Source organism: Urocitellus parryii, chromosome 11, assembly GCF_045843805.1.
Source record: "Urocitellus parryii isolate mUroPar1 chromosome 11, mUroPar1.hap1, whole genome shotgun sequence".
In the NCBI taxonomy this organism is placed as follows: Eukaryota; Metazoa; Chordata; class Mammalia; order Rodentia; family Sciuridae; genus Urocitellus; species Urocitellus parryii.
In genome coordinates this window covers 124,853,608-124,862,042 of record NC_135541.1, presented here as the reverse complement: position 1 = coordinate 124,862,042, position 8,435 = coordinate 124,853,608, and the positions used below count along the sequence as shown (strand labels likewise).

The following is an 8,435-nucleotide window of genomic DNA, read 5'->3' as shown; positions in this document are numbered from 1 at the left end:
TTGGGACAATACCAAAACACTGATCGTGACAACAAATGGATGCATAGAGAAACTTTATGCTGCATTAAAAAAAATGCAAACCACTGGCCAAAAAGTATGGTATTTGATCGAGAATTTCAAGAATAAAGCAAAACTAACCCTGGAGATAGAAAACATAGCTGTGATTCCCTTCAGTGAGGTTGTGGGGATGGATGGAGAACAGACTCCACGGACTTCCTGAGCTGATGGAAATTTTCTGTCACTTGCCCTAGAAGAGGGTTCCTATTGGACGCGATCCAGCGGGCCATGAACTGAGGATGGGTGCAATTTAATCTGTGAGCTGCACTTCGGTTTTTATAGTCCCCCGCCCCCGACAGACACACACACACACACACACACACACACACACACACACACACGGTTGGGGAATGTCATTCACTCAGTGCACGTGTTACTACGGTTATTCGACCTTGTTTCCAAAGCCTCGTTGGAGTGCAAATGTCATCTCGTTTCTTATTTGGTCTAACCCGACCCCACGGATGACTGCAATACGTGAACCAGGAAGAGGAGGTCGACCACAACCACTGCATCAGAGGCAGCACCTCAATGCTCGGGTTCTCTGGTGACCGAGAACTGGCCAAGGACGGGGCTTCCTTTCCTCCTCCAGACCAGAGAGCTCTGGAGCCACCTAAAAGCTTGGCACTGGATGCGGGGGTGAGGATTGAAAGACAAGGGGGGCCACGTGAGTGCAGGGCCAGCGGTGACTCGATTCGAAGCGCGGTTGCTGCGGCCACAGCGCAGAGTACTGACCACTAGACGGTCACGGCGCCGAGCGGGGGAGGACGGGCGGCGCCTTCTCGGTCCCGGTGGTGGACGCAGCTCGGCGGCCCCCCCTCCGTCCCTGTGCTGGACGTCGCTCAGGGCTGCAACTCCGTGGCTCCGTGTTCACAGCAGCAGGTCGTCGCCTGTCTTGCTCCCCTCCGCCCCTTGGTGCTCCTGGCCGTGGCCTTCGGCCGCCCGGTCGCTGCTCTCGCCCGCGCCCACCCCAGCCTCCGTGAGCCCCGGGACCTCGAGGGCGCTCGGGTGCACCGGGCCTTCCCGGCTTGGCCTCCGCGGAGGCCTAGAAACTTGGCCGAGCCGAGGCTTCGTGCAAAGACCTTGGCCTGGGATAAACGCTCGCGTTTCCGTTCTCAGGGTCCTTTAAAGGACTGGCCCCGCGGCCCGTCCCAGGGCGGCGCGCTACGGTGGGGACAGGCCCACTCAGGGCAGGACGAGGAAGAAGCCTCGACCCCGGAGCCCAGCGGGCATCTCCCGGGCGTCAGCTTTTGAAATCAGCGCCTGGCAGCTCGGGGTGGAGGCCATTCTGCTGCCCTCTGGCCTCGGATTCCGCCGATGGTCAGCTTTCCAACTCGCCGCGCTGATCCGGCGGCTTTTCTGAGCTGTGGGAATTTGCCCGGGATTCTGCAGGAGCCGCGGCGCGTGGCCTGGGGGAAAGCGGCTTAGTGCGCACTGGAACGTATGGACTCCAGGTAGGGGACCCGCCGCGTCTCTGTGGCGCAATCGGTTAGCGCGTTCGGCTGTTAACCGAAAGGTTGGTGGTTCGAGCCCACCCAGGGACGCTTACCCTCCGGTCAGCTCTTTAGCAACCTGCTCTTGCCTCCCTGCAGTGCAGGGCCATCTCATCCTTGTTCTTCCTTTCTGCTCAGGCTGCCACCATTGAGCTCAATTCTGGGATGGTTGTCTTCTTGTTTTTCATCAGCAGCATAGTGGACAGGTACACTAGTACACTAGTACCCTAGCCCCAGGAGGGGCTCACCAGTGCCATCCCCAATATGATTGTCCTCTTCCTTTAAAGAAGGAAAAAGAAGAAAACCTTTCTTTCTTTCTTAGTTTTTGCAGTTTTCATTGACCTTTTCCAAATGGTTTTGAAATTAGGTTGGTTCGAGATTTTATGTTAAAAAATAATGCTACCCATCATTCTTGCACCACTACATCATTTCCGTGGTGCAGAGAACTGGCGGTGCAATTGCTGCATCACACTGTTTACCTGATACTCCTAATTTTTGTATATTTTACAAATTTATCTCCCCCAGGAATGATGACAAATCATCGTCCAAGTTACTTCCAACTCTATCCATCGCCCTCTTTGTGAACTTGCCAGGGTGGCCGACTTTCTCTTCATCTACCTATCCATGATTTTCCAGTAAGGGCAGTGCCGAGGCCTGCGGGGAGGGCCACATCAGAAGGCCCCAGTGGACATCACACACAGATATGCTGTTGCATGTTGTGCACAGCTTAACTTCCAAGATATTTTAGAGTCCTCCAATAACCATGATCGTTTCTTGGTAGTGACCTACTCACTCAGGTCAAGAGAAGACTGGCCCCTGTTTCGGGGTTCTACCAAGCCACCCGTGCAAAGGGAGGGTGTCAGCTCCTCCGTGTGGTGACAAAACACTTGAGAAAATCTGCTTAGAGGAGAGAAGATTTATTGTGCTTCACGGATTCACAGGTTTCAGCCCACAGTTGCGTGGCCCCGTGATTGTGGTCTTGTGGTGAGGCAGAACATCATGGTGGGGAGCGTGTGGCAGAGCAGAGCTATTCGCCTCATGGTAGCCAGCACAGAGCGGGTGGGGGCTGGAGAGAGACAGAGAAAGAGAGGAAGGGCCAGGAAGCACGCATACCCTTCCAGGGCATGTTCCCAGTGACCTACCTCCTTCAACGAGGCCTCACTCCCTACAGTTTCAATGGGTTCCCAATAGTCCTTCAGTTCCAAACCCAACAGTGAATTAATCCATCGAGGAGATCGGAGCCCTGTGATCCAGTCATTTCCCAGGAGCCCCACCACTGGACTATGGAGCCCTGGGGACCAGGCTTTCAACACATGAGCCTGGGGGCCATCCCAGATCCAAACTACAGCCAGGAGGAAATCTGGGTGCTTCCTGTCAGGTTTTTCCCTTTCTAGGGTCAGTCCTGTTTTCTTATCAAATCTTGGTTGGACTTTTCTAGTATGAAGGAAAACCCACAAATGCCAGTCCTCCCTCCAGTGCCAATGGGGAATTAGCATTCCGAAGACCACCTCTATATTATTCCTCGCCGGAAACAGCAGTGGCCACGTCCTTAAAAACCAGCCCCTCTGAGGCCCAGGATTGGAGCCAGTGGCACCCTGCCCCCAGCAGGCACCTGGGGCAGACCTGAGCCCTGAGACTCTCAGGTGGCTTTGCGCAGCTCTCCTCAGTGCTTCCATGTGAAACGTGGCTCCTCTCCTCCCCTCCTTCCGCCATCAGTGTTTTGTTGCATCAATGGCGTCCCTGTGGGTTTCTGGCTTTGGTGCTATGAGGTGAACTTGGGGATGATCTCTGTGGGGCTGTGGTTGACAGGGACCCATTGTCTGTGGGGTGGTACATGACCTCTAATCCATGCCATTCGTCTGTTTTGATTGCCTACTGTCCTGATATTTGAGGTTGAGAGATTTTTCAACTTTCCTTTCCAATATTTGGAATATATATAAACACACACACACACACACACACACACACACACACACATCTGCAACGTTGTCCATTCCTGCCAAACTTGGGTACAGTTCCTATGGTGAGGATGATCCAATATGCAATGGCCCTCCTGTTCCATACAAACTCTTAGCCCTCATAAATTGCTGTAGCTAATGGGGGTCTTAGTGCTGGAAGAAAATGGAATATCTAACACGTAGGGAAGGGGCGGCTCTCTTGGATTGGTGTGACCATTTTGGTAGCATCCTTTGGGGATATATGTGTTCACATTTCAAGGGAAATAAATCCAAACAAAATTACTGGGTTGTGTTTAGGGCAGTGGTGTCTTTAATTTTCTGAGAAACTTCCATATATGAGAAAATGAGTTGTGGTACATCAGAGTCCAAATGACACCATGCAGCAATAGTGTACCCAGGTAGAAGGGGAAGGGGGACAACCACTGTCAAAATCAGTTTTTCTGTATTTCACTTCTACACTTTGTCCCCATCCTTAATGGCATCTATTACAGTGGTCGTGGTCACACCGAGTGTCACTACCAGCCTATCCAGATGGGACACAGAACCGTGGTGCCGCAGTCCGGCTGCAGCAACATAGCCGGGGGGTGACGAATAACTTGTGCAGGTTGATACAGCAGGAATGGGAGCCATTTATTGTAGGGCAACAGAACTATTTATACATTTTGCACAGCTTATCTTAATTAGCATAAACTAGATACATCAATCAACCAATAAGGAATCTCCACACTTAATGGCTCACTTTTGTTACTTCTCAAACCACTCCCTCTGACATTTTGCCAGGCACCATCCAGACTTGTTTACGAACTCTAACATTTTTCTGGCAAAATACCAGGTGTTATTTTTGACTTATTTAAAGACCTTAACACCGTGGCCCAGCCAAGTGTCCGGCTCAGAAATGCCAGGCAGGAAGAGATGCCCATGGAATGACAAGGGCCAAGTGACCCCCCCTTCTCCTGTCCTATCTGTGACTCTCTTGGCAGAAACTGTGTCACTAAAGCTATTGTTTGCACTTCCTTTGCCAAAGGGCAACAAAGCTGGGCATTAGCTGAAGCTGGGAAGACATATTTCATTGAGTGATTACTGACAGCATAGGACAGAGCTGAACTTCCCTCAGATTAGTGCAGGGGTGACAGGGCATTCTAAAGGGACAGTGACTTAGAGAGAGAGCCGGGAGCACATATGAAAAATGACAAAGGGCTGGTCACTGTAACCATCTGACTTATCTGGCCGGCTGTGTCTCGGCCACCTGGCAATTATTGGGAACTTAGGATTCTGTCCTCCCACAGAGACCGGGAGAAAGAGGTTCGCTCCCTCCTGGTGAAGACATTTTAAAAGACGGGCATAGAGATCTTTGAGAGAAACACGTCGAGACTGCAGAAGATGCACACCAGAAGAGAGGAAGGAGTTGGTGTTCAGCAGGAGCTCTGGGAAAGACGCTGTGTTTACTTACACTCAGGTGTTGGTAGAACCACCCACCACCTCTCCCGTCAGGCTGAAGCTTTCTCAGACAGGTATTCTCAAGGGAGGATGCTTAGGAAGGTGACCGAATGCTGCTGGAAGTTAGGCTGGGATTGTCTGGCTGCCCTGGGCACAAAGGTTTGTACAGAGTCACGTGTGCTGAGATTTCAGTAATTCCCACCTCCCAACCCTCTGTTCCATGGCCATGATGATGACCAGACTCCCTCCGATGGTCATGGCCACAAGGCCATCGTGAATGACATTAAGAGGCCAGGCACATCTGGTGACCTGGATGGAAGTATGAAGGACACCATTAGACGAAGAGTGGACACCATAATAGGTATGTCTTATCCATATCCAGGGATCTGGATAGAAAGCATTTTAAGGCTTGGTCAAGATGGAAAGTCACTTGTGCAACTGGCCTGAAGTTCAAACTGACATTAGCAAAGTCCAGAGTGTACTGATATTTTGAAAAAACAAAGCCACACCAACAAATCACTGGTGGTAATGATGGTAGGGGCTGGGGTGAGACTACATGCGGTCAAAATGAACCCCGTGTTCACTGAAAGCCCAACATATTACTACTGCAAAGGAGAAGCCAACGTTATGCTGAAATATAGTAGAGGTATTTTATAAGACATTATGCTAAATGTATTACTTGGAGTGATTGAGGGTATAGGAGTAGTTAATTTTACATGTCAGCTTGGATAGACCAGAAGGTGCTGTGACATTTGGTAAAACACTTCTGAGTATGTCTCCAAAAGTGTTTCTGGATGAGATTACCATTTGAATCATAAACTGAATAAAGCAGATTGCCCTCCTCCATGTCTATGAGCCTCATTCAGTCAACTGGAAGCCCTGGATTACAACAACAAAACAAGAAGAAGAAAAATAAAATAAAAACAAGGTTAAGGAAGAATTCTCTCTGTGTGTCTCTCTTTTAAATACACATCTTTAGTTGTCAATGGACCTTTATTTCATTGATTTATTTATAGGTGGTGCTGAGAATCAAACCCAGTGCCTCACAGTTGCCAGGCAAGTGCTCCACCTCTGAGCCACAAGCCCAGCTCCTCTTTCTCTCTTCTACACTGTCTTTGAGCTGAGACATCAGTTTTTGAACTACAGCATGGGCTCTCCTGGATCAGATGCAGGTCTAGGATTTCTCCGTGTCCATGATCACGTGAGCCAATGCCTTTTTATAAGCCTCTCTATTCAAATAATGTTTGAACCATATGGGTTTTGTTTCTCTAAAGAATTCAGACCGGTTCAATCTTTAGAGTAGTTTTGTTCTCCATGCCTTTGAAAAATGCAGAGGAGAATAGAAGAAATTGTGGACAGTCCTCAAAGAAGAACAGTAGGGATCAGTGAACATTTTGTACTCTTCATTTTAAAAAAGGTGCAAAGCCTGGTGTTATTGGCGCTATCTTCAAGGGTATCAAGGGTGCTGGGAAGTTTTGTTTGCCTTAATGTTTTCTAAACAACGTCCAGGACAAACAAGGAGAAATATACTTAGATTTCATGTAGTACATGTGTTTTTTTAAAAGTAGTTCACATACTATCTTAAGAGAGGTCCCTTGTAGCTTTTACCCAGTTTCCTCAAATTGTAACATTTGGTGGTATTTACAAAACGGTGGTGTTTTTTTTTTAAATATGGCATGTAGTATGGTACCAGGACACTGACATTGATATAAGCAAAAATATTTTCATCACCACAAAAGTCCACCACGAGGCCCCCTATTTTTAGATTAAACTTTATTTATTTTTTTAGTTGCTGATAGAACATTATTTTTGTTTATTTATATGTGGTGCTGAGCATCAAACCCAGTGCCTCACACATGCTAGGCAAGCATTTTACTACCGAGTTGCCACCCCAGCCCCCTGGAGGCCCTTTTGGAGTGATAGTCTCCTCTCTTCAGGACGGCCCCTCCTTTCCTCTTTAACCCTGGCCACCTCTAATGGACTTGCATTCCTGTGGTTTATTCTTTTCAACATGATGTATGAATGGAACCCCGTGTTTAGCCTTTGGGATTACAGTTTTCACCAGGAAAGGGGTGTGGAACTCTGTCAACAGCATTGTCTTCTTTTCTTTTCTTTTGGGTGGTGCTGGGATTGAGTGCCACTGGCTTTCTATTCGTGGATTGGTAGCTTTATGTGGGTTTTCTTCTGGAGACAGTTTTCAAGTTCTTCTGGAGAACCAGCCCTGTATCCCTGGAATAAACTCCACGTGGTCATGGTTTATAATTCCTTTTCTATATTGCTGAGTCATATTTGTCAAGCTGTTTTTACATCGATATTCATTAGGGATATTCGTCTGTAGTTTTTGTTGTTGTATATTTCTTTGTCTGGTTTTGGATTCAGGGCCAAGAAAGCTTCAAAGAAATAGTTGGGAAGTCTCCCCCCCCCCCCCTCCATCTTCTGGAAGAGACTACACAGAACTGGTGGTAAATCTTCCTAAACCCTTGGCAGAATTCTCCAGCGAAATCACCTGGACCTGGAGATATCTTTTCTGGCTATTTTAAAAGTCAGAATCCAATTTCTTCCATCATGGTGGAGTGCTCCAGATGATCTCTTGGGTATTGTGCGAGATGCGGTAGTTTGTAGTTTTGAGCAATTCCCCCAGTTCATCTAGGTTGTCATATTTATGAGTACAGACAATGTTCCAAAGTTTCTCCTTGTTATTTTGTTAGCATTACAAGTCTGTAGTGCCTGGAGTCTCTGTTTCATTTCTGATTCTCTTAATGGCTGTGGTCTTCTTTCCTTTATTGATATTATCCATCTTTTCAAAAAATCCAGCTCTGTTTCTTTGGTTTTCTCTATTATTTTTCTCTTTTCCCGGGCATCGATTTCTGCGCTGACCTTTATTATTTCCTCCCTCGCGTTAGCTTTGGATAGTGTTTCCTCTCCCCGCGCGTTGTTTCTGGAGGTGGGGGCTTAGCCTGTGGATCTGAGACCATCCAGCTTTTCTAGCTTGGGCGCCCAAGGCCTTGAATTCCCGCCCCCACCCCCGCGCCCGCCCTGCCTAAGCTCCCTCCTCTAAGTTTCCAAATGTTGAAATCTCATCGGATCTTTAAAAGCAGCCAAACCCCTTTGCTGCCCGTGGTGTCCAAAACCTCCAAGGCGCGATTTAGTCGCAGACTTCAACCGAGTCGGAAAGTGGCAGAAACTCGTCGGGGTTTCCTTTGCCAGGAGGGCGGGGAGGAGGCGCTGAGGAGCGGGTACAGGCTTTGGGGAGTGGGGGAGAGGGCGGGGGCGGAGGACCCTGCGGTGCCTGGTTGGACTGGGAAGGACAAGCATTTGGCCAGAGCCAAGAGTACCAGGGCTGACGCTGCGGGAACGGGCCTGGGTGGCCCGCAGCTCGCAGAGGTGTCGTACACATTCCGGGAGCCCAGAAGCCACCGGCTCCTGCAGCTCAGACAGCGGGAGAGTGGGCCCCGGAGCACCGTGCGCACGGGGCGTGCTCGGGAGCTGGGGG

At 49.1% G+C, this 8,435-nt stretch overlaps 1 non-coding gene across 1 annotated transcript; it reads left to right on the top strand.

The window, feature by feature from the left end:
- The first annotated feature begins 1,524 nt into the window (after positions 1–1,524).
- Positions 1,525–1,598, top strand: Trnan-guu (transfer RNA asparagine (anticodon GUU)). Its single transcript has one exon. It is a non-coding gene; the product is annotated as a tRNA-Asn (tRNA).
- Positions 1,599–8,435: the final 6,837 nt, after the last annotated feature.